The sequence below is a fragment of the Canis lupus genome, chromosome 1 (assembly GCF_011100685.1).
Source record: "Canis lupus familiaris isolate Mischka breed German Shepherd chromosome 1, alternate assembly UU_Cfam_GSD_1.0, whole genome shotgun sequence".
Taxonomy (NCBI): Eukaryota; Metazoa; Chordata; class Mammalia; order Carnivora; family Canidae; genus Canis; species Canis lupus.
In genome coordinates this window covers 24141597-24165748 of record NC_049222.1, presented here as the reverse complement: position 1 = coordinate 24165748, position 24152 = coordinate 24141597, and the positions used below count along the sequence as shown (strand labels likewise).

General features: G+C 48.2%; 1 protein-coding gene across 3 annotated transcripts in view; it reads left to right on the top strand.

Moving 5' to 3' along the window:
* Window positions 1-20434: 20434 nt before the first annotated feature.
* ME2 (malic enzyme 2) overlaps window positions 20435-24152 on the top strand; it is a 48584-nt gene continuing 44866 nt past the window's right edge. The window contains exon 1 of one of the 3 annotated variants that reach the window (XM_038525993.1): window positions 20435-20570. The gene's annotated coding sequence lies outside the window, so the exon portion shown is untranslated. Of the gene's footprint in view, window positions 20571-21786; window positions 21806-22430; window positions 22576-24152 lie in introns of those variants that run through there. The other 2 variants (XM_038525995.1, XM_038525994.1) reach the window with 2 other exon arrangements.

Below are 24152 nucleotides of genomic sequence, written 5' to 3'. Positions count from 1 at the left end.
CCAAGATGCCCTTAAGTAAGTAACTGGGTAAATAAACCGGTAGATCCAGACAGTGGAATATTACCCAGCACTGAAAAGAAACAAGCTACAGAGCCATGGAAAGCATGGGAGAGACTTAAACTCATGCTCCTAAGTGAAAGGAGCCAATCTGAAAAGGCTACACACTATATGATTCCAACTAGATGGCTTCCTGGAAAAGGCAAAACTTTGAAAACCATAAAAAGGTCAATGGCTGTCAAGATTGGAGGAGGGCGGCAGGGGTGAGAGGGATGACTAGGGAAGAGCACAGAGAATATTCAGGGCAGCAAAAGGTCTCTCTATGGTACTATTATGGGGGATACACGCTCCATATTTGCCCAAGTCCATAGAATGTCCACACCAAGCGTGAACCCTAACGTAAGCCATGGACTTGGGGGACGGCAGTGTGTCAGTACAGAGGTAGGCTCACTGACCAACAAGTCACCACCCTGGGGGGCAGAGTTGGTGACAGCCGACGCTGTGCACGTGAAGGGATTGGCATATACGGGAACTCTGTCCCTCCCACTCAATTTTGCTGCAAATCTAAAACTGCTCTTAAAAAATAAAGTCTATTAAAAACAAAGAACTAAATCAATCAATCAATCAATCAATCAAATGAACAAAAGCCTTTAGCTATCTTTCAAGGCTCAGATAAAATGACACCTACTACACAGACCTTCCTGACTTTTCCATGAGATGCTTTCCCTGGACTCTGCAGGCCCACGGCACTGTCCTCTCCTCCTGAGCACTGTCACGTCTCACAGGGTATTGCAGTAACTGGGGTAGGAGTTCTCTCCTCTGTCAAACACGAACTTCATAAAGTCTAGGTGGGAGTCATTGATTTTTTTTTTTAAGATTTTATTTATTTATTCATGAGAGACACAGAGAGAGAGAGAGAGAGAGGCAGAGACACAGGCAGAGGGAGCAGCAGGCTCCATGCAGGGAGCCCGACGTGGGACTCGATCCTGGGACCACGGGGTCATGCCCTGGGCCGAAGGCAGGCACCAAACGGCTGAGCCATCCGGGCTGCCTGGTGTCATTGATTTTTATATCCCTTTCCATGCCTCACCTATTCCCTTACATGTACTTACTTAATAAAATAGTTGTTAAATCCATCAATACACCAGTGATTTTAGTCAACAGCATTTATTTGCAGGCAGATAGCTTCAACTCCAATTTACAACCTTTTTTGAATGTATGTACATTTTTCCAGGAAATTATGTTAATCACTTCTTATGTAATCAGACTCTCAGTCCAGAGGTTAATCCATACGGGCATGAGCTTTAATTACAAATCTGGGTGAGTCCCAGTCCAGATAACTATGTACTTGACCCTTAAGAACAACTCCTTTGTATTCCTCCTGAGTCAGGGGAGGGAAGGAAACCGGATGGGTGAGGAGCACATTCAAGTTTCCCAGCAAATGAGGGCAGAGATTAGATTTAGCACCTTGCGAGGTTGAGGGAGAGGTTTGTGTTGGGTCTTCCTGGGCGTGATTCTTGCAGCTGATGAGTCATCCAAGAAGGTGCTGATGAATGCAAGTAAGCTTCTGCCACATGACACACGAGGCCAGGGAAAGCTAGCTGGTGCAGAGGGCCAGCCTGTCACTGTGGTGGGTGGAAGGGTGAGTTCTGACCCAGCAGTCAGGACAACTGGGGTGTAGCTGGTCCTGCCCACGTGGGTCCTCGGGGGGCTCATTCGCTCACTTGTCCAAGTCTCACTGCACTTCCAGAGAATGATACGGACCCGGACCCCAGACTTAGGGAACCATAAGGTGCTTTCTAGCCCTAAGGCTGTGATTTGGGGGACTTCATTCACTTAGTGAGTAGACATAATGAGTGAGTGTCTTTGTTGCATCCCTGCGAAGTGAAAAAAAAAAAAAAAAAAAAAAAGATCCTGGAGCCCAGATGAGGAGGGAAAAACTAACACACATGAAAAAGAAAATTAATATCTAGGTTGGGAATAGAATAGGGAAGGAATAAAATGAGGCCAATTCATGGAGAGTCTGTGGAGTCAGGTTGTGAAATCTCATCTTGGCAAAGGGAAGGGATAAGAGTAGGGAGGAGAGGACAGAGAATATCGGACTTAGGAACCTCCCTTATCTCATCCGAGCCTCACAGTAAGTACCCTAGGAGCTGGGTGAGCTATAGGGACAGTGAGCAGGTTCACTAGAGGTGAATAAAATAGTTCATGATTCCCAATCATAATGTCCCAGCTACAAATCTTGATAGGGGATAGATTCCAGGCCCCATTCTGGACCGGTGGGCTCCTGAAGTTCACTAGGGCTGGTTGCATGCTGCACCCCCCCTACCCCCCGGCTTCCACCAGATGAAGAATCTAAAATGAGAGACATAAAATGTTTGCTAGGCTCTAGATTTAAAGTTCACTGCTTCTTTCCACTACCCTGACATGGGGGCATGATATGATAACAGTGCTGGGTTTTTTTTAAAGACTTGATTTATTTATTAGAGAGAAAGAGAGCAAGAGACGGTGAGAGAGAGAGAGAATGAGGAAGGGGAAGGGGAGAGGGAGATGGAGAAGCAGATTCCCCACTGAGCAGGGAGCCCAATGTGGGGCTCAATCCCTGGATCCTGGGTCATGACCTGAGCCGAAGGCAGTGCTCAATCCACTGAGCCACCTGGGCGCCCCACGAGCACTGTGTTAGAAAGATAGGTTAGGCAGCCATTTGGAGGATGATGGGCACTGGAAGAGGAGGAAGACAAAAATGTGACCAGTTAGCAGGCCGGCGGTTCATAAGGTCCGGGGAAGGCACTGCAAAGAGTAGGGTTGGGCCTCTCTTGGTGATGCCTTCACTGTAGGGGGTAAAGGAAAAATCATATTCAGATTGCATCGTTATCTGCTGAGCATTTATTGGATTTCTAATGATACACTTGTGTGCTTACCGGGCCCATTTAACTGGTCTTCGGAGCAAGCATGCAGAGGTAAGTTCTGTAAGGGTGTTGAGAAGGTCACCTGTAGTCTGGCTAATAAGTGCTAGTGCAGAATTCGAATCCAGCGGTCCTAACTCCGAGTTCCAAGGTTTCTTCATGACACTATGGGTCTAGAGATAGGGCATTTGCCAGAAATGGCACAGTTGAGAGCTGTGGCCCACGGAGGGCAAATGTGCTGGGTCTGATGTTGGGCCCACCAGTAGGAGCCATAGTGAGACCCCCTCCCCCCCAGTTGGAGACATTCTGTCCTGGCGCCGCTCAAGCTGGCCTTGCCTGCTGTGCCCTTGTCGCTGCTATCACAACTGTATCCGGATGTACCCCTCCTCCCTGCTTGTCCACCCACCACGGACAATCAGTTCATCCCTTCCTCCCAAGGCCCCAACGTGCTGCTCCCCCGAACTCGGCTCCCCTGCTGGCCCCTTCCAGCTTCGAAACATTCTCCACCTTCTCCTCCTTGACCTCCCTTGACCTCACTGTCCTCTTAGCCTTGGTCCAACCTCTTTCCCCTGCTTGTCCAAACTTCCCAGAACAGGGTCCGTCTCTACTTCCTCGCCGCACACGTGCTCCTCAGCCCACCGCAGTCGGAGTTTCACTTCCTCCCTATGAGCTTAAATACCCTCCTAATGCATGTGCATCATTTTCATTTTCCTGGAACTCTCCACTCTACATTATTGTTTTTTCAAGCCAAAGTGTGCCCAGCTCCAGCGCAGACACTGCACCAACAGTCAGGCTGCTTCAGGCGGGACCTGGGCGGACGGTCCTTACCACCAGACACAGGCTCTCAGGCTGCTCCTTCCACCCGCTGCCAAGGTCACGAAGCCACTGTAGACCCCCGAGGAGTCCTCACGGGAGGCTCTGAACACGGAACTTTAGGCCGAGAGCTCGCAGCTCACGGTTCGCACGTTGTTTAATGACTTCTCCTAAGCCGACCCTTTCGGCTTTCAGGAAATGACATGAAAATGGCAAAGTTACCGATCTCAAGTTCTATAAGCTAAAAAAATAAAAATAAAAAAAAAAAGGAACTCTTGAGGGACATCATCCCAGTGCTGACGCTGTAAAGTCCAGATTGGGAACCATTTCGTGGGGTCAGGTTCCAACAGGTCGCTGGGATTCAGGGAGTCAAGTCTAGCTTGAATGCGGAGACAGGGAAGAGGACATAAACAAATGAATGTTAGTGTGTCCACACCAGCAAGGTGGCTCACGTGCATGCGCCTGCCAACATCAAGGAATCCCTCCTCCTGGGAGCCAACAGGAGGTCTCTCAAAACTAGAAGTGTCTTTCCCCTTGTTACCAACCTAGCTCCGGAGATATTCTGTTAGTGACTTATGCGCCACCCCCCCCAAAAAAAAACAGCAGTCAAGTGTTCTGTGTGCTGAGCGTCGCTTAAAAAAAAGTAAAACACGGCAGCCCTGGTGGCTGGGCGGTTCAGCACCTGTCTCCGGGCCCAGGCCAAGACCCCTGGGGTCTGGGATCCAGTCCCAGGTCAGGCTCACTGCATGGGGCCTGCTCCTCCCTCTGCCTGGGTCTCTGCTTCTCTGTCTCAAGAATAAAAAAATCTTAAAAAAAAAAAGTGAAACAAAATTCTGCATTTTATAAAACTTGATAAAAAGTAGTATCTCAAACTGTACAGTCACCGGCAGCACATGGTTGTCAAAAATGCGCAGCCCTCGCTTGGCTTTCTGGGCCCAGTCTGTACTGGCATCTGCATTTCCTGCAGCATCCGCTTTCCCCTCTTGACCTTTGGGGACCTTCACTCCCTTCTTTGCAGGCGCCCTTCCAGGCTTGGGCTATGGCTCTGGGGGATCAGGGCTAGCAGGCAACCTGCTGCTGCCTCACCTTGGCTGCACCTTGCTCTGCAGCCAGGTAGGAGGCCTGGTGGGGGGGGGGGTCCATTCTCAGCTGCTCCTCTACATTATCTTTTTATTCCAGTGAGATGGCCCTAAATTACAGTGTCCCCATCCATCTTACAGACATCAAAGCACCTGAGGCCACCCTGCTGAGCTAGAGCTGGGGCTGGAGCTGGGGCTGGGACTCCAGCTAGAGCTGGTGCTGGCGCTGGGGCTGGAGTGGGGCTGGAGCTGGGGTTGGGGTTGGGGCTGGAGCCTGGGTTGAGGCTGGAGCTGGAGCTGTGGTGGGGTTTGGGGCTGGGCTAGAGCTGGAGCAGGGGGCTGGAGCTGGGGCTGGGGCTTGGGTGGGGCTGGGGCTGGGGCTGGAGCTGGAGTTAGGGCTGGAGCTGGGGCTGGAGCTGGGGACGGGGCTGGAGCTGGAGTTGTGGCAGGGGCTCTGGAGGAGCTGGTGCTGGTGCTGGTGCTGGGGCAGGGGCTGGGGTTGGGGTTGGGGCTGGGGCTGTGACCCGAGGCCCTGCTCCCGCCCCGTACCGCCCCCCACCGCCCCCCTCCCAGCCCCTCAGGGACCCCGCTGCCTGCCCCGCCCCGCCCCGCTGTTGCCCAGGGTACCCGCCCCCCCCCCCACAGGCCGATGCCCCGGGATCCCAGGGGCACTGCGCAGGCTGGGGGGGGAGGTCGGAGGGGGGGGAGGCCCGAGGGGGGCGGGGGGCAGGGGGGCAGGGGGGAAGAGGAGGGGGCCGGAGGAGCAGGAGGGGGCGGGGGGGACAGCGGGGTGGTGTGGGGAAGGGGGCACGGTGGGGGGCGGGGTCCAGGGCCAGGAGCACCCAGGACGACGCCGAGAATCCTAGTCCGGCCCAGCCAGGCCCGCAGATGGGAAGCGCCTCCCACTGGGACTCCCGCGGGGCCGGGGTGGGGGGCGGTTCTTCTCACCCCCCTTCCAGACCCCGGGAACCTGCCCCTACCCCACCCTCCTGCTCAGGGTCCCTCGGCCCAGTCCCCTCCCGCTCCCAGCACCTCCCCCCTCAGTGTCCTCTTGCCTGCCTGGGACTCAGGCCCTGCCTAAGGGAGGGCGAGGAAACCCAACCAGGCCTCCCCCGTAGAGCCCTCCAGCTCCGCCGGCCAGGCCTGCCCTCCCCCAGCACCACCCTGCCCTCCTGCCCTGTTGCCACCCTTGCAATTATGAATCCTTTGAGCTCTGCTGTGTCGCCCATTCTGTCCCCTCTGCTTGGAAAACCGTCCCTCCTCCACACCCCCTCGGGGCTAATCCCACTCTTGCTTTAAGACTCAGGTCAGAGGTGTCCCCCCAAAGCGCTCCCCACCACCGGCGTGAGCCATACTGCAGTCCCAGGTCTGGCACGCAGAGTGGGCCCTCCGCCCTCCAGCCCTGGCCTCCCCTTGTGCGGGGGCCACAGCCACCCCTGCACCCTCCTGCAGGCTCAGGCCTGCTGCCCCGCCACGGGGGACTCCGGCCCCCAACATCCTTGCGCTTCTGGGACATCACCCCTCTACCCTCTTCCGAAGGCAGCTTGTCCTATGAAGTTTTCTACCCATACTGGTCACCACCAATACCCATCGCCCAGGCCCATACTTGCTCCTTCCCACTCTTCTCAACATTCCGCTTCCTCCCATCTGCACAGGCCCTCCAAGACCCAGCCGTCCCTGCCTTCCATCCCTCCTCATTGCCTGCTGCCCCACCCCATCTATCACCCCCCTGTCACCAAACTGACCTTTTCTGAATGGAAATTTGACCTTGTCAACTACCTATTGAAAAACTGTTAGATGATTTTTTTCTTTTTTTAGAGGCTATATTATTTAACAGCAAGGGCCTGCAAATTACCTTGTGTCCTTTGTCGAAGTCTCCTTCCCCTGAGCCATCATATACCCAGACTCCTCTTCCTTCACCCTGCCCATCCCCCACTCAGCTTCAAGCCTCCGCTGAAATGTCACTTCCAGAGGAAAGCCCTCCGTTTCCAGCCGGATTAGACCTCTCGGGCCCTGTGCCTACCTCCCGCGGCACCTATCACGGTCACGGACTGCAGGACTCCTCTAATGTCTCTCCCGTTTTGGAGGACCCGAAGCTCCATGGAGGCCAGGACCAGGGCTGCCTTGCTCACGCTCCCAGTCTCAATGCCTGGCTTTACTCCTGGTGCAGGCAGGTCCCTGCTGCTATTTGTTGAATGAATGTGAACGGCCATTGAATTAAAACCAGTAAGTTTGGGCAGCCTGGCGGGAGGGGGGGGGGGGCTCAGGGGGGCTCAGTGGTTTAGGGCTGCCTTTGGCCCAGGAAGTGATCCTGGAGACCTGAGATCAAGTCCCACGTCCCACATCAGGCTCCCTGCATGGAGCCTGCTTCTCCCTCTGCCTGTGTCTCTGCCTCTCTGTCTCTCTGTGTCTCTCATGAATAAATAAATAAATAAAATCTTAAAAAAAAAAACCAGTAAGTTTCCCCACCCCCATCCCGGATGGGTTAGGTGTCTCTTCTCGACACCCCCATTACACAGTGTATGACACATTTATTTCTACTAGTGTAGTGACGTCATTATGCGTACAGATGTCTGCTCCCACCTCTCTTTATTCTTTAATCTTTCATCTGCTGCCCCCTCCACCTCCTCCACCCTCCTTCAGTGCAGGGACAATTCATCAAGTGTTTGTTTGAAAGCAGGTAGGCACTCTAAGAGTGTTTCCTGAACTTGAGGAGGAAAGGGCAGGATCAAAGGTGGAAATTTGCAGCCGAGGACCCCCAGGCTAGTAAGCCACCACGATGGGTTAGTTTTGTATTGAGCCTTGGGGATCACCCTTCATTACGGGGCAGCAGGAAGACGAGATGGCAAAGGTGAAGCCGATGATCCGAGTTCGGTGCCAAGGACTCCAAAGGAAGTGTTTCAAGAAGGAAGAGAAAAAAAAAAAAAGAAGGAAGAGAAAGCCAGGTGGGTCAAATTTTGCTCAAAGAATAAGGAAATCGAGGATTAAAAAGAGGGTTTGGGGTGCCTGGGTAGCTCTTTCAGCTGAGCGTCCAATTTGGTTTTGGCCCAGGTCATGATCCTGGGGTCGTGGGATCGAGGCCCACGTAGGGCTCTGCACCGAGCATGGAATCTGCTTGAGTTTCTCTCTCCCTCTCTCTCTCTGCCTCTCCCTCTTTGCTCTCTCTTTATCTATAAATAAACAAAAAAATAAAATATTTTTAAAAAGGTTTGAAAGAGGAAGTTTTGCCTAGTTCCAATAAAGCTGGGGAGAAGGAAGCCAGACCATATGCAATAAGAAAGGGACTGGTTTTCACAATGAGATACCAACCACCTCACAGCAGTCAGAATGGCTAAAATTAACAAGTCAGGAAATGACAGATGTTGGCAAGGATGCAGAAAAAGGGGGACCCTCTTGCACTGTTGGTGGGAATGCAAGGTGGTGCAGCCCCTCTGGAAACTGTCTGGAGGCTCCTCAAGAAGTTAAAAATAGACCCGCCCTACGACCCAGCAATTGCCCTGCTGGGGATTTACCCCGAAGATACAGATGCAGTGAAACGCCCGGACACCTGCACCCCGATGTTTACAGCAGCAATGTCCACAAGAGCCAAACTATGGGAAGAGCCAATCTGGATAAAGATGATGTAGTATAAATATATATATTGGAATATTACTTAGCCATTTAAAAAAATCTTGCCATTTGCAGCAACGTGAATGGAACTAGAGGGTATTATGCTAAGTGAAATAAGTCAATCAAAGACAATTATCATATGATCTCGTCCATATGTGGAATTTAAGAAATAAAGGATCATAGGGGAAGGGAGAGAAAATAAAACATGACAAAACCAGACAGGGAGACAAACCGTAAGAGACTCTTAGCTCTAGAAAATAAACTGAGGGTCGCTGGAGGGGAGGGAGGGGATGGGGCAGGCTAACTGGGTGATGAACATTAAGGAGGGCTCGTGATGTCATGAGCACTGGGTGTTTTCTAAGACTGATGAATCACTGACCTCTACTTCTGAAACTAACATACTATATGTTAATTAATTGAATTTGATTTTTAAAAAAAGGAAGGGAATGGTTTCATAGGAGCAAGCCAGCTGCAGACTGCAGACTGTTACCACCATGGAGGCAAGTCAAGCTCCCTCATTTGGATAGAGTAAAAGGAGTTCCAGAATGTTCCTTCTCACTTCTCCTTTCCACCCTAATAAGTACAGAATGGGCTGGATTCATGACCAAACAGTCCAAGTTCCCTTTTCTCATTGTTGGCATAATGTTTTTGTTTTTCTTTTAAGAGTTTATTTATTTGACAGAGAAAGAGAGAGCTTGTGAGCAAGTGAGCACAAACAGGGGGATGAGCCAGGGGAGAAGGAGAAGCAAGCTCCCTACTGAGCAGGAAGCCCAACACGGGATTCGATCCCAGGACCCTGGGATCATGATCTGAGCCAAAGGCAGAGGCTTGTCCAACTAAGCCACCCAGTCGGCATGTTTTTTGAATGCTACTTTCACAGTTGGCATGAAATAAAATTCTATTCCTTTTCCCAACTTACAGAAGGATGATAGTTGCTTTTCGTGTCTACCCAGAAAATGTGAATGAAATTTTTAAAATATGAACAAGTCATTTTTCTTCACAAAAGGAGCTAAGATACGTTTTTCTACCGAGACAAAATTGCAAACAAAATGCTTTTTTAAAAATCCTCATGATACGCTTTCAAAAATGTATTCTAGAGCGATTGTTCCAAGAGTAAGAATGTCAGTAGGTACTTTCTCAGCATGTCTAGCAGTATGGCCTTGGGCCAGGGAGCCCACAAACACAGTCCCCTCAATGAGGAACAGAACAGGATTAGGGGAACTTTCCTGAATTACCAACCTGGGAGGCTGGAAAACTTGGCCAATTTCCAAACTGAAAGCCCCACCCCCCCACCCCTCCTACCCCCCCACCTCCCCGCAATGCTAACCAGGCAAACTCACAATTCTGAGTCACCGGACCACAGGAAAAGCCCAGGTTGCAGGACTGTCCCCAGGTAATGCGCAGGACAACGACATGGAGTGGAATTTGTTGTGAGTCACAAAAGGCCTGTTGACAGGCAAGGTCTCCACACATCCTTGAAACTGGAGATCTGCCGAGAGAAACTGCTGCAGGAAACGATTTCCCGGATCAGAACCTGCTGACAGGTAGCAGGAGGCGCTTAGCTGGACTTACATGAAAAACAGTCCGGTACAGGGGGTTCTCAACCACAGCGGGTAGGTGGACTTGGATTGAGAAAAATGTGTTTATTTTCACTAGTTCTAACCAGAATTTAGCATTTTGTTCAATTACGGATGAAAGCGACAAACTATCTTTATCCACACACACACACACACACAAAAACCACAGATTTTTTGTGCCGCCTTGTAGTTGTTGCAAATACTTTCAAATATCATTTATACTCACCACTACTAGTTTTTAGACCCACCATTAGATTTTTTTAATGTATTATAAAGTAGGGGATTGGGACACCTGGGTGGCTCAGCGGTTTGGCACCTGCCTTCATCCCAGAGTGTGATCCTGGAAACCCGGGATCGAGTTCCACATCAGGCTCCTGGCGAGGAGCCTGCTTCTCCCTCCTTCTGCCTGTGTCTCTGCCTCTCTCTCTCTCTCTCTCTGTCTCTCATGAATAAATAAATAAAATCTTTAAAAAAATAAAAATAAAAAAATAAAGTAGTGCATCCGTGGATGGCTCGGTGGTTAAGCATCTGCCTTCGGCCCAGGGCGTGATCCTGGAGACCCAGGATCGAGTCCCACAGCAGGCTCCATGCAGGGAGCATGCACAGAAGGAAGCAGGCTCCTTCCCCCTCTGCCTGTGTCTCTGCCTCTCTCTCTATGTGTCCCTCGTGAACAAATAAATAAAATCTTTTTTAAAAATGTATTATAAAGTAGCACATGTATTATTATACCAGAAATTGGGGGTTTAAAAATATTCTCATAATTTTATGTCATTATAATTGGACTCTTCGGTTATTCTATGTACTTTATTTTGTACATTAAAAAAAAAATTCTTCAGAGTCTATAGGGTTCACCAGACTGTTGGTGATGTCCGTTGCAGACAAAGAGATGAAGAATCTCTGATCCGGTGTTTTATGAATAAAGCTTATGGTTCATCATTCCTAGTTGCAGGCACAAGATATGAACAACAGATTCTGTTTGCACCATTTGGTGCCCTTACCAAGCTGAAATCCAGACATAATTTTTCTAAGGTTGTGTGGTTTAGGACTAACCTTTTATTCTAGGTCTCCTGGGCAGTATAATTTTGGATCAAGTGCAATGAAGGAAAGATATTCTATTCCCCTTTGGATGCCCATTCAGACAAATGCTCCAATTAACTGCTGGAAGTGGTGCAGATCCCAAGACGGCCAAATTCTAATGTGAACCATCAGCATGGAATCAAGCCTCCAGGGAGTCCGTGGGGTCCCCAGACATTCAGGAGGTAACCCATGGCCATGGAAAGAACATACGGAAGACTTCCCAGCCCAGGGGCACAGCCTGGTGTGGGAGGAGATTCACATGGAGAAACATTTCAGAAAGCCAGCAGGCCCAAAGTCAAACAGTAAAGGGAGGAAAGGCACGCCTGGGAGATTTCTTTTACCGTTAGACCACATCTTGTTGATCTAAAAGATATGAAATATTCAACTTAACAATATGAAAGCTGTTTTTAGGCTTCTGATATCCTTTGTGCCGAAGAATCCATTTATTGCTCAGTAGGGAAAACATCCTGGATGATCAAACTCAATTTATTGATTCATGGTTTTCTTCGATTACTGTATCTATTGTGGCTACTCTCTGGGTAGCCATAAAAATCTTGAAAACTTTGTGGAAAAGTGTCCCTGTACTGCCCCCAAGAGAGACTCTCAGAGGTACCTCTTTATCCCGTGCAGTCTAAGAACTATGAAGTGTGCAGTGTCTATTAAGGACCCATATGTAAAGCAATGCTCAGGATCCCTGGGATGCTATTTGGATGATCAAGGCATATATTTTTGGGATTTTTTTTCCCCTTGACATCAGACAGAGACTTTGCATACATTCTATCTGGTGTAAATGCTTTACTTGGTTTCTAGACCATTACTACATATATCTGGTGAATGAAGAATAAAATGGTGCTGCTCATGATTTAAGCATAACGTATTCTCAGTGTGGGAAGGAAAAGACAGCTGCATTTGCCTTGGCACAGGAACTTCTTGAAGATAAAAAATTTCATGGGTTTCTCATTAGCCCATATCTAGAAATAAAGATTCATTCACAGCAGCATGAGTCCACAGCATCTAGAACTTCAGAGGTTCCCCATGCTTCTCAAATGTTAATGTGCATGAAACCACCTGGGCATGTTGGATTCTGACACGGTAGGTCTGAGGTGGGGACCCAGATTTCATTTTTATCTTGTGATGCCGATGTTGCTACTCCTCTGGTCTTCACTTAAGGGCTTATAGATAATGATGGAGCCAGACCAGGATTTAGAATGAGTAACACCAAGCAGCCAATGGCTCAGGAAAATTTTAGAAGTGGCATTAGTAAGACTGAATCACCTTCATAAAAGAAAGAAGGTATTGCCACAATGACATGACACTAGCAATTTTTACTTTCTCCACGTTACCTAAATCCTAGAGGAAAATTAAGAGGTAAAATATTTTCCGTAAACATCAAAGTGCTATTTTTCTTTAAGGAGTAAAGTGTCTTCTATTGTTCATAAGCCTATGATATTAACTTCTTTGTTCATCACAAAAGTTTCTGGAACTTTCCTTAAAATATTTTGGTAATGAAGGTACTGCTTATCTCGGTATCCGTTTACTCTTTTACACAGCATTAAGTAAGTAACTAGGGGATCCCTGGGTGGCTCAGCGGTTTGGCGCCTGCCTTTGGTCCAGGGCGCGATCCTGGAGTCTCGGGATCGAGTCCCGCGTCGGGCTCCCAGCATGGAGCCTGCTTTTCCCTCTGCCTGTGTCTCTGCCTCTCTCTCTCTCTGTGTGTCTATCACGAATGAATAAATAAAATCTTTTTTTAAAAAAAAAGTAAGTAACTAATTAGTTTTAAAGTTTTTATTCATTTATTTGACAGAGAGCACAAGCAGGGGGAGCAGTGGGCAAAGGAAGAGGGGGAAGCAGGCTCCCCTTGGAGCAGGGAGCCTGATGTGGGGTTTGATCCCAGGACCCAGCCACCCCTACATTATTTTAATTGTATAAAAAACAGTGCTGCTTTTTAGTGGTAATTGTCATCATTGGTGTTTTATTGTATTTTAAAACATCATTGGTTTTTTGCAAACTATAGAAATGATCCCTGAAACTATAGTCTTCATCATTGTTTTTTAATGATAGTACTTACCTACACCAAATGCGCCCCCCCCCCCCTTTTTAACACCAAATGCTTTTATGGGTCACTTCCAAGCTTGGCGGACTGGAGGTTTGTTTCTACAGTCTAGAATAAATGCTGTTAGATAAACTGTTTACTTTCCCTTTTATTTTTAGAGCTTGCATTTTTAATGACCCTAATTTATTGAAAGGTCATTCCCATTGGTGCAACCAGCATTCATTGTTAATGTTTTCTAGTCTAAGGTGGATGAAGTTGTGTAAATCTAAACATGTGATTAGCACAATCCATCTGCTTTTGCTATAGATGATGTGTCAACCTAAAACCAACGACCCTACCACATATATTCTTTTTTTTTTCCACATATATTCTTGTTATAAGAACGACCTACGATTCTCTGAAAACTCAATCCTATGAATTTTCCTTAAGCAAACACACTTGGTGCTTAGATGAAATAAAGCTGCTGTATTTTCATGGCAACTGGTACAGAAATTTGTCCAAGCATCTTCCTTTAATTGTAGGAAAGGCAGGCAAAAGTGTGCCCATCTTGAGATAACTGGCATATGTGACACTTTCAGCTGCCTATTGAAAAGTTTTATAGGGAAGCCACCTGGCCAGGTATGCCCTGGAAGCCTGCCCCTTTAAGGCTCCTCCCACTTCACAGGTAAACTAGCCAAACATACCCAAACAGAAGACAAAGGCTGATACCAGCCTCAGCTCCCAAAAGCACAGGACTCACACTAACTTATCCACACCCATGTCCTTCTCTATTTGTTTAGTGACCAAGCCCTATTCCTATTTCCTCCTCCCACTTTCTCATTAATTTGGGCCTTGGCACCTTGTTTTCCCTGATCCCCTGCCCTATAATCCATCCCTCTTGGAAGAGCTTGTGCCTTCTTTCCAGGCTTGTATATTTAGATAAATCTGCAAGGCCTGGTGAGCTACACCCTGACAGCCAGGAACAGTCCCCTGCTTTTTTTTTGAGAGGGTCCAGTGGAGGACACCATGGAAGAAGCCTAAGATGAAGGTACTGTATCCACAACAGAGTTCAGGGGCATTTATTCCAAAATGAAACAGCAATGCACAATGCAAATGGTTTATTTTACATATTGGGTGGGGTAGATATAAAATTCATGCAGTGAGGTGTGTGAAGTATCTTATTCAAGTATGATGAATTTTAATGAATTTTAACATATGTACACACTTGTGCAGTCCATCATCCAGACTGAGTTATGGAATGTTCCCTTGTCTCTTTTCAGTCAACCCTCCATTAAAGCCAACCGCTTGGGGTACCTGGGTGGCACAGTCAGTTAAATGTCCGATTCTTGGTTTTGGCTCAGGTCATGATCTCAAGGTCGTGAGATCAAGGCCCATGTTGGGTTCCACACTCAGTACAGAGTCTGCTTAAGATTCTGTCTCCCTTCGCTTTCCCTCTCCCCGCCCCCGCCCCACTCATTCGTGCGCTCCTCTCTCAAATAAATCTTTAAAGCTAACCACTTTATTGACTTCCATTATCAACAATTTCTCCTAAAAAACTAAGTTTTTATAACTCATCCAATCACTCATTTCTGCGCTCACAGCACCAAATAAAATGTCATAACAATTCTTTGTCATTCATAATAAATTTAGCTTGAGTATTATAATAAGCAATATTTAAGTAATAAATTACCTGCTTAATTTAAGTAATAAATTTAAGTAATAAATTTAAGTAATAAATTAAGTAATAAATTACCTGCTTAATTCCAGCAAAATTGAAATTAAGAACTATACATAGCCTTCCCCTAGTTTACTATACCATAAGGATTGCACTTTTAGATCATACAAATGGATGAAGCCCTTGAAGAGGGCTGGACTTGAGAACTCAAAACGTTTTGGATTTGAGAAGATATAAATAGAGCATATACTGGATGTTATATACTATCTGAAGTGGGACCTAGGGCAGTGTGCCTTATAAAAACATTAATAACTATTGAAGATTATGTAAGATACAAATATGTAAAGAATAGTAATATAAATACAAATATTTACATTATGTTGGGGAAATGCAGGCCATAAATAGCTTTGTGACAACTCTTACATGCCATCAAATAAATTCTGGCACCACCAAAATGACAAATAAAAACCGTTAGAAATTATTTTATTTTATTTGTTTTTTAGAAATTATTACCTTTGAAATTATGCATAAGAATTTGTGGGCTTATAGGTAATACAACACTTAAGAAACTTTTCTACTTAAGTCAGGTCTTGCTCTCATATCATGTCCTCCACAGAGCTTTCTAGGTAACTCAAGTTTAAGAAGTGGTTGCTTCTTTTGAACTACTACAGCACTGAGCTTATTTTTCACATATTGCCTAAAAAATTTTTTACAATGAAATGTTCGATTATATAAAACGTGGAGAATATAGTATAAAAAACTCCCTTAAAGATATCACCCAGCCTTAATAACAGCATTTTGCCAATCTTGTTTCATCAATCCCCATTTTTTCCCTAGAATAATTTTTTAAACTTTTTATTTAAATTCAATTTGCCAACATATAGTGTAACACCCTATAATAATTTTTTAAAGATTTATTTATTTTAGAGAAATTGGGAGAGAAAGAGACTGTGAACAGTTGGGGAGGTGGAGGCCAAGGGAGGAGGAGAGAAACTACCGGAGTCTGTGCTGACCTGGAAGCCCAATGCAGGGCTCAATCCCAGGACCCTGAGATGATGACCTGAGCCAAAACCAAGAGTTGACCACTTAACTGACTAAGCCACCCAGGCAGCCTTCTCTAAAATAATTTAAAACAAACCCAAGACATCATGATCCTGTCACCTCACCTGTAAATAACTCGTTGCTTATTAAATTACCCTTAGAGGAGTAAATGCTTTGTCTCCACATTATAATGTAAACTCTGTGAGGGCAAGCATTGTACCTTTTCCATTCTTGTTTTCCAATGAGCTCTTTTCAGTAGGAAAATCTACACAAAAACAGATTAGATTCTTGATCAATGCATGGCATCAGACAATGGGTCTTAAACTTGAGTGTGTATCCAATCGAAACACACAGTGCTGCGCCCCAACCCCAGAATTTCTGATTGAGTCTATGGCGGGGCCCACGTGGTCGCATTTCTAACAGATTTCCAGATGGTAGTAGTAAAGGTTATGATGATGATGATGATGGAGAATCATACTCTGAGAACTCCTTCATTGGAACAAGAAAGATGTTGACATTTCTAAACCTGCATATTAATTAATAAAACATTAATCATATGTGAGGACTTGAAAAGAGTATAGTGAGAAATAATTTTTACAAGACCCTACTCTCATAGAGCTTTTACTGTACACAAAGTATATAAAAAAGAAACAAATGAGATTTAAGAAACACAGGTGCTAGGGTCCCATATCAGAAGATTCTTATTTAATTGGTATAGAATAGCCATCACTTTTTTTAATGATCCTAGGTAATCCCAATGTGTATTTATACACTGTCACACCAGCTTTTACTGAAGAGGTGAAAATAGAATTTGTCCTTGAATTATGTATAAGATTTTAATCGACAGCTTAAATGGGAAAGGCTTTCCCACCTCCTAGGTTGGGGGTTGGAGTGGCATAATGTTCCAAAGGCTTTTTCTGGTCTATCCAAGACATTGAATTGTATGTAAAAATATTCAAGAATATTTAGAGTTTGTACAACATAGTTTGTATCCCTTTTGTTCTTGGATGAATCAACCTCTAAACCCCAAGATTTCCCATATGTAAAATGGGAATGAGAATTATACCTACATCATACTATTGTTGAGGCAATTAAATGACTATATATAAATATATATATATATATAGAACCTTAGAACAATGCTTAGCAAATAAGTGCTCAATGAATGCTAATTATTACTTATTGAACATCAGCTATATGCCGGGCAGGAAACTAGAATGAGAATACTTTTCATTTGTATCCTTTTGATTTTACAAAGCCACTGTATATTTTTTATTATACTTCCTCCTATGAGTGAACTTTGAGATAGGTACAAAAAGTCTTTTTTTTTTTTTTTTTTTTTTTTTGTACACAAAGTCTAATAGCACCTACCTGACAGGAGAAAGCTGTCGAGTGACTTTTTTAAAGAGTGTAAGAGAGTACTAGAACTCTTATATTTCAAACTCCCAAAGTGTGCTCTTTCCTTGAGAACTGCAGTGAAAGATACAGCTCCTGGGTTAGATAACGTGACCATGACTCTGTAACTGGTGGTAAGCTTTCTGTGAGAATAAAAGAGATGTGTGGAAAATGTATTATTATCATGACTGCTGCTGCCACTACTACTTTAGATTTGATATCCTCAATTTGAGTTATGACCTATTCCAAAGAGAAGTATAAACTAAGTATGGCAGGGATCACGATTTTTGTGCATTTTAATAGCACTTGTTAGAAATTATTTTTAGCCCAAACAAGAGAAAACCCTATTTGAGTAGATCTACACAAAGAGAGGCTTATTTCACAAAATAAGAAATATAAGGGTAGGAACCAAGCTGAATGTGGCTCAATAATATTACCAGGGATCCAAGTTCTTTAATCCTGCCAATACCCTTAGAGTTAAAGAGTTAAGCCTTCACCCATTTGCTTGTCATCTTATGGTCCAATGATGGGTGCCATGCCTTCAAACTCTTCTGGCAAGAAGTGGGATGAAGCAAAAAGCCAAAGGCACGTGCCAGCTGAGCCTTTGAAAGCCTTTGAAAGCCTTTCCAGAGGTCCCATCCAGCAGCTTCTATGTATGTGGCTATAACAAGGTCCTCTTGGACTACCACTGTCCAGCTGAACTATAATGCAAGTCACAGATAGGAGCTACATGTGAAATTTTACATTTTCCAGTACCCATGTTAAAAAGTAAAAAAGAGAGGAAATTTATTTTAATGACATATTTCATTTAACCAAAAATATCCAACATTTTTTTTGACGTGTGATCAGTATTTTAAAATTCAAGGTACATGTTTTACAACCTTTTCTGTATTGTCTTCGTACTCCGTGTGTATCTCCGTGTAGACTAGCCACCTTTCAGGTACTCCATAGCCATGTATTACTGCCTTGGATATGAAGTGTCAGACCAATCACCAAAGCGACTCAGGAGGAGAAATGAATCAGGGCATAAATAGCAGTATCTGCCTTCTGGACCGTTAACGAGTATTTCATTTAAGGAATGAAATGTCTCAATTTAAGCAAAGTAAGTCCCATCCATAATAGCTCTCTACAACCCTTCAGACTAGGGTTAGTCTAATGAAGGACAGGCTGTCTTTCAAAGACAAAACCGTTCTACCTCTATTCGTGAACCTTTATGATGCTTGTCATTTTTGAAGTTTCCCTCATGTGAGCCTGATGGCCTTGGCCATTTCCCGCAAGCAAGGTTATCTTAGGTGAAGCTTATTGCCAGTCCTCCTCGGACTGCGGTGGCCACTCTGGCCGGCAGGGCCCCCTGACATGCCCCGCGCTTGCATGCTCCCAGTTGCCCGGCTGCTCCAACCTTGTGGCACTGCTGGCGTTTAGGAAGGACCACTCCCTTTTCTCTACTTCCGTTCAATTTTCTGACATTCCCATCGCTTTCGGTTTTCTTATTCCGTCTTCCTTGACTCTTTTCGTATCCTTTACATCTTCACTTAAAAATGGTCATTACCAGGGGCTCCTGGCTGGCTCGATCTGTGGAGCCTGCAACTCTTGATCTAGGGGCTGTGGGTCCCACACCCACTTTGGGCGTAGAAATCACTTAGAGATAAAATCTTAAAAAAAAAAAAAAATGAATACGGGATCCCTGGGTGACGCAGCGGTTTAGCGCCTGCCTTTGGCCCAGGGCACGATCCTGGAGACCCGGGATCGAATCCCACGTCAGGCTCCCTGCATGGAGCCTGCTTCTCCCTCTGCCTGTGTCTCTGCCTCTCTCTCGCTCTCTCTCTGTGTGACTATCATAAAAAAAAAAAAAAAAGAATGATCATTACCACACTTTAAAAGTACACAAGCTCATTCACAAAGAATTTTTGGTGATAAGATTTTTCTGAAAAAAAAAAAAAAAAAAAGGTGAATACATGTCCTCCAACGTCAACGTCATAACTATGAACGGGTAAAGGGCTGTGTTCAGGGACAGTCCCTGCTGTCCAGAGGACAAAGCGGTGTCCCGGCCTGCGACGGGCCTGAAGGTGTTGGTGGGACCTGCAGAGGGAGGGCCTGGCACCTGGGGAGGGAGGGCCTGCACCTGCGAGGGGGGAGGGCCGGGCACCTGGGGGGGGAGGGCTGGCACCTGCGAGGGGAGGGCCTGCACCTGCGGAGGGAGGGCCTGCACCTGCGAGGGGGTAGGGCCAGGCACCTGGGGGGGGAGGGCCTGCACCTGCGGAGGGAGGGCCTGCACGTGGGGAGGGCCTGCACCTGCGAGGGGGGAGGGCCGGGCACCTGGGGGGGGAGGGCTGGCACCTGCGAGGGGAGGGCCTGCACCTGCGAGGGGGGAGGGCCGGGCACCTGGGGGGGAGGGCCTGCACCTGCGAGGGGGGAGGGCCGGGCACCTGGGGGGGAGGGCCTGCACCTGCGGAGGGGGGGTGGGGAGGGCCTGCACCTGCGAGGGGGGAGGGCCGGGCACCTGGGGGGGGGGGAGGGCTGGCACCTGCGAGGGGAGGGCCTGCACCTGCGAGGGGGGAGGGCCGGGCACCTGGGGGGGAGGGCCTGCACCTGCGAGGGGGGAGGGCCGGGCACCTGGGGGGGGAGGGCTGGCACCTGCGGAGGGAGGGCCGGCACGTGCGGGGGGGAGGGGAGGGCCGGCACGTGCGGGGGCCGCCGTGGAGCGCGGCCTAGACGCGCGCAGCTCGGAGCCGGGCGCGGGCCTCGGCGCAGGGCCCTGGCGGCTCCCGGCCGGCCCCCCGCGCGCGTGGTCCCGCATCCCCGGCGGCCTGCATCCCTCCGCGGTCCTCCCGCCGACCCGCCCCCCGCGCCCGCGCCTGCGCAGAGCCTCTTCTCGCGCGAACGCGCGGGCCTCAGCGTCGAGCGCCCGGGCCTCGCCGGCGTGTCCGGGGTCGTCCTGCTCCGCGCGGCCCCTGGTCGTCGCGTCCACACGGGAGCGCGCCCGACCTCGGACCGCGACCTCGGACCGCGACGTCGGACCGCGACCTCCAGGGACCAGCCCGCGGACCGCCCGGCGGAACCCGGCGCGCCGGCAGCAGAGCCGCGGCCCGAGTCCCGCCCCCTGGAGGCGGGGCACCCGGCCTCTGCCTGCCCATTGGCCCGCGTGCCCGTCAGTTAGCGCCGGCCCCGCCCCGCTCCCCGGCTCCACCCGCCGCCTCCCGGCCGCCGCGCCGCGCCGCGCCGCTGCCCCGCCCTGTGCGAGGCCCGCCCGGCGCCCGCTCCGCGCAGCTCGGGGAAGGGGCGGGCTCGGCAGCCGCGGAGCATCGCCTGGTGGGCGGCGGGCCGCGGCCTCTCCGCCGGCAGCACCACCTGTCGCCCGCACGGACTTCGGTAGGGCTCCGCGGGCGCGGCCTGGCGCGGCGGGGCCGGGAGGGAGGGGAGGAGGGGAGGAGAGGGGGAGGGAGGGTGGGACGGAGGGGGTCCGGGAGGGTGGGGGTCCGGGAGGGAGGGGGTCCGGGAGGATGGGGGTCCGGGAGGGAGGGGATCCGGGAGGGAGGGAGCGGGCGCCGGGAGGGATGGGGGAGGGAGGGGGTCTGGGAGGGAGGGGGTGTCCGGGAGGGAGGGGGGAGGGAGGATGGGGGGTCCGGGAGGGAGGGGCTCCAGGAGGGAGGGGGGAGGGAGGGTGTCCGGGAGGAAGCGAGCGCCGGGAGGGAGGGGAGCTCCGGGAGGGGGGGAGGGAGGGGGGAGGGAGGATGGGGAGTCCGGGAGGGAGAGAGGAGGAGGGAGGGAGGGAGGAGGAGGGAGGGGGTACGGAAGGATGGGGAGTCCGGGAGGCAGGGGGTCCGGGAGGATGGGGGCTCCGGGAGGGAGGGAGGGGGTCCGGGAGGATGGGGCGTCCGGGAGGGAGGGGTCCGGGAGGGAGAGGGCGCGGGCGCCGGTCTCCCCGCCCGCCGCGCTCCTCGTGGACCCGCCGCCGGTTTGGGAGCGTGCGGCGGCGCGGGGCCGCTGGGCGGGGCGCGGCGGAGGGAAGGGCCCGGGGTCGGGCATCCTTCGCGGCCCCAGCGGGTCCCGGGCTGACCCGTGAGCCCCGAGCTCCCCGCGCCCCTGCAGCCGGGCCCGGCCCTGCACCTGCGCGGGCGGCAGGACTCGGTTCAGCAGGCTGCCCGGGCTCCAGCTCCGGGGCTCCCGGCTCCTCGCCGCAGGGAGCTGTCGGTGCAGGTCGTGGGTTCACCCCCAGTGGCCCGCGCAGGCCTGGAAGTGGGGGGCTGGGGGCTGGGGGGTGGGGCCGGGGATGGACCCTGGAGGTCACGACCGCAGTTCTAGTAGCGGTGCCCCGGTGGGTCCCTCCTGCCGGGTGCACTCGCCGGTTCCAGGCCGAGTAGTCGATAAATAGCCAGGTGGTTTCCTCTCGTGTTGCAGTCGGTAACAATAGAAGCTCCTATTAATTGTCCGCTCCCGCCTGGACACTGTTCTGTCCGTGAATCATCTCAAAATAACTCTTTGAGGTTGGTATTGTTATTTCCACTTTACAAATAAAGAAACTGAGGCTTAAGAAGGTTAAGGAACTTGCACAAGATCACAGGTTCTAGGTGGCAAAGTCTGGATTCGAACCCAGGTAATTTAAGGTAAGGGCCCCATCCCTCCCTCCCTACTTGTTGTTAAAGTAATTGCAATGTTGTACTCGTGAACTCTAACCTTAATCTTCACCCATGCATTTATTCTGTAGTTTCCAGGCATTCTGGAAGTAAGAGAAGAAATAGTTGCCCACATTTGCTCCTCCCTACCCCACCCCTTGTGTGTATCTGTATGTGTATATGTACACACGCACATGCTTCAGGACTGATAAAACATAGGTAAATATATAATCTATTGTGCAACTACTAAAACTGATTGAGTTACATGTACTATGTTACATGGTTTGCAAAAACACAGAAAAAAACCGTTTAACCCTTGTCTCTTAATGTGGGACCTTTAATTAGCTTTGAACTTTGATTTGTAACCTGTATTTGACTTTTATGGTAGTTATAAAGACTTAATTAAAAGGTAGGAATAGATACCAGATATGCTGATATGACTTTTATCATATATTGAGGAAATGTTGGGCTACGGTTTATAGAAATTCTCCAATGTCCTCAAAGTTAAATATACTCTTTTTTTTTTTTTTTAAGATTTTTAAAATTTACGTATTCATGAGAGGCAGAGACATAGGCAGAGGGAGAAGCCGGTCCCTCCAGGAAGCCCGATGCAGGACTATATCCCAGGACCCCAGGATCATGGTCTGAGCCAAAGGCAGAGCTCAACCGCTGAGCCACTCAGGCACCCCAAGAGTTAAATATACTCTTGCTGGACAGTTAACTCCTGAGAAAGAACTGCTTACAGGTTTCATCCTTACAAGGATGAAAACCTTTATGCGTTTATGCGTAGTGTTTTTGTCTTTTATAATACGTTTGTTATGGAAACACGTTAAAAATTCATTAAAAAAGACTCCCTTTACCAATTGAAAATTTCTTATGCAGATTAACTCCTATAATGCTGCTCATGCATTTATTTTTAATTTCCTGTGAAAACAACCTATTCTAAACTACATTAAATTATATATGAGGTTAAACTAAAATTTTAATTTATCTTGATGAATTTTCAACAAACTTAGTTATATTTTACTTATTTTATTTTTTAAGTAGGCTCCACACCCAACACAGGGCTTGAACTCATGACCCTGAGATCAAAACTTGAGCTGAAATCAAGAGTTGGGCACTTCACCAGCTGAGCCTCCCAGGCACCCCAAACTTAGTCATATTTTAAAACATACATAATACTGAAACCTATAGTTGTTTACTGAGGATCAATTTTAGAGGGAGCACAAAATTCATACTATCAAACTCACTCTACATTTTCTAAAAATGTCTTTTATTAAAAGTTAGCTTTTATTTTAAAGTCACCATTTTCATTATATGGCTGTGTATTTCCTTTGAACAATATATATCCAATATATATCCAGTCATGGTTAGCATTTATTTAAACTGTTTCCAATTAAATCTCTAGGTCACTAATGAGAATTTGGATGGTATATGTAGATCCAGGCAACATCAAATGTCATTCTAAACAACATCTAGAGAATCAATACAGTATTTTTCACTAGCCATGATTATCCTTATAGGCTCTTAATAAGGATTTCATAGTAGAAAATGGTGATATGGGGCTTCTGGTTGGCTCAGTCGATCAAGCATCTGCCCCTGGCACAGGTCATGATCCCAGGTCCTGGGATCTAGCCCCATGTCGGGGGCTCTGTTCAGTGGGGAGCCTGCTTCTCCCTCTCTGCCTGCTGCTCCTCCTGTTTGTGCTCTCTCACTCTCTGTCAAATAAATAAAATCTTTAAAGAAAAAGATGTTGATGCAGAAACTAACAGGCATTCAGAAGACACCTTGTGACCACTTTAGTCTATTTTTACTACTAATAGTGCTTAGATAACTAACATTTATAGAACACTTAGAGGGCACTGTGATAAGTATCTTACATGGATTATCTAATTTAAATCTTAAAGTGGCCCTGTTTAGTGGGTCCTGTTGTTTATCATCCCCATTTGAGTGATGAGAAAACTGCAACAGACTTCTTCAAAATCAGAGTTAGCATTGGCCAAGTCAGGATTTAAATCTAGTAGTTTTGAGTCCAGAGCTTGCCTTGACTACCCTGCTAAGCTGCCTGGTTATGGGTTTTGTTAAGTAAACTTTTACGTCCTGTAGTTAAGCTCTTTGTGATGATGATAAAACTCTTAATTGCTTGATAATTTTTATAAATATCATCATTGCTACACACAGCTCTGCAAAATAGAGTTCCCTCTCCCCTGTTTGATTGATGAGAGTATGAGATTCTCAGGGCTTTTGGACTTCAGGGGCAGGTATGTAAAGGGGGACAATTGGCACCAGGCATAAGATTGCCAACTTTTAATTCTGTCAGTAGCTAAAGGACCTTTTT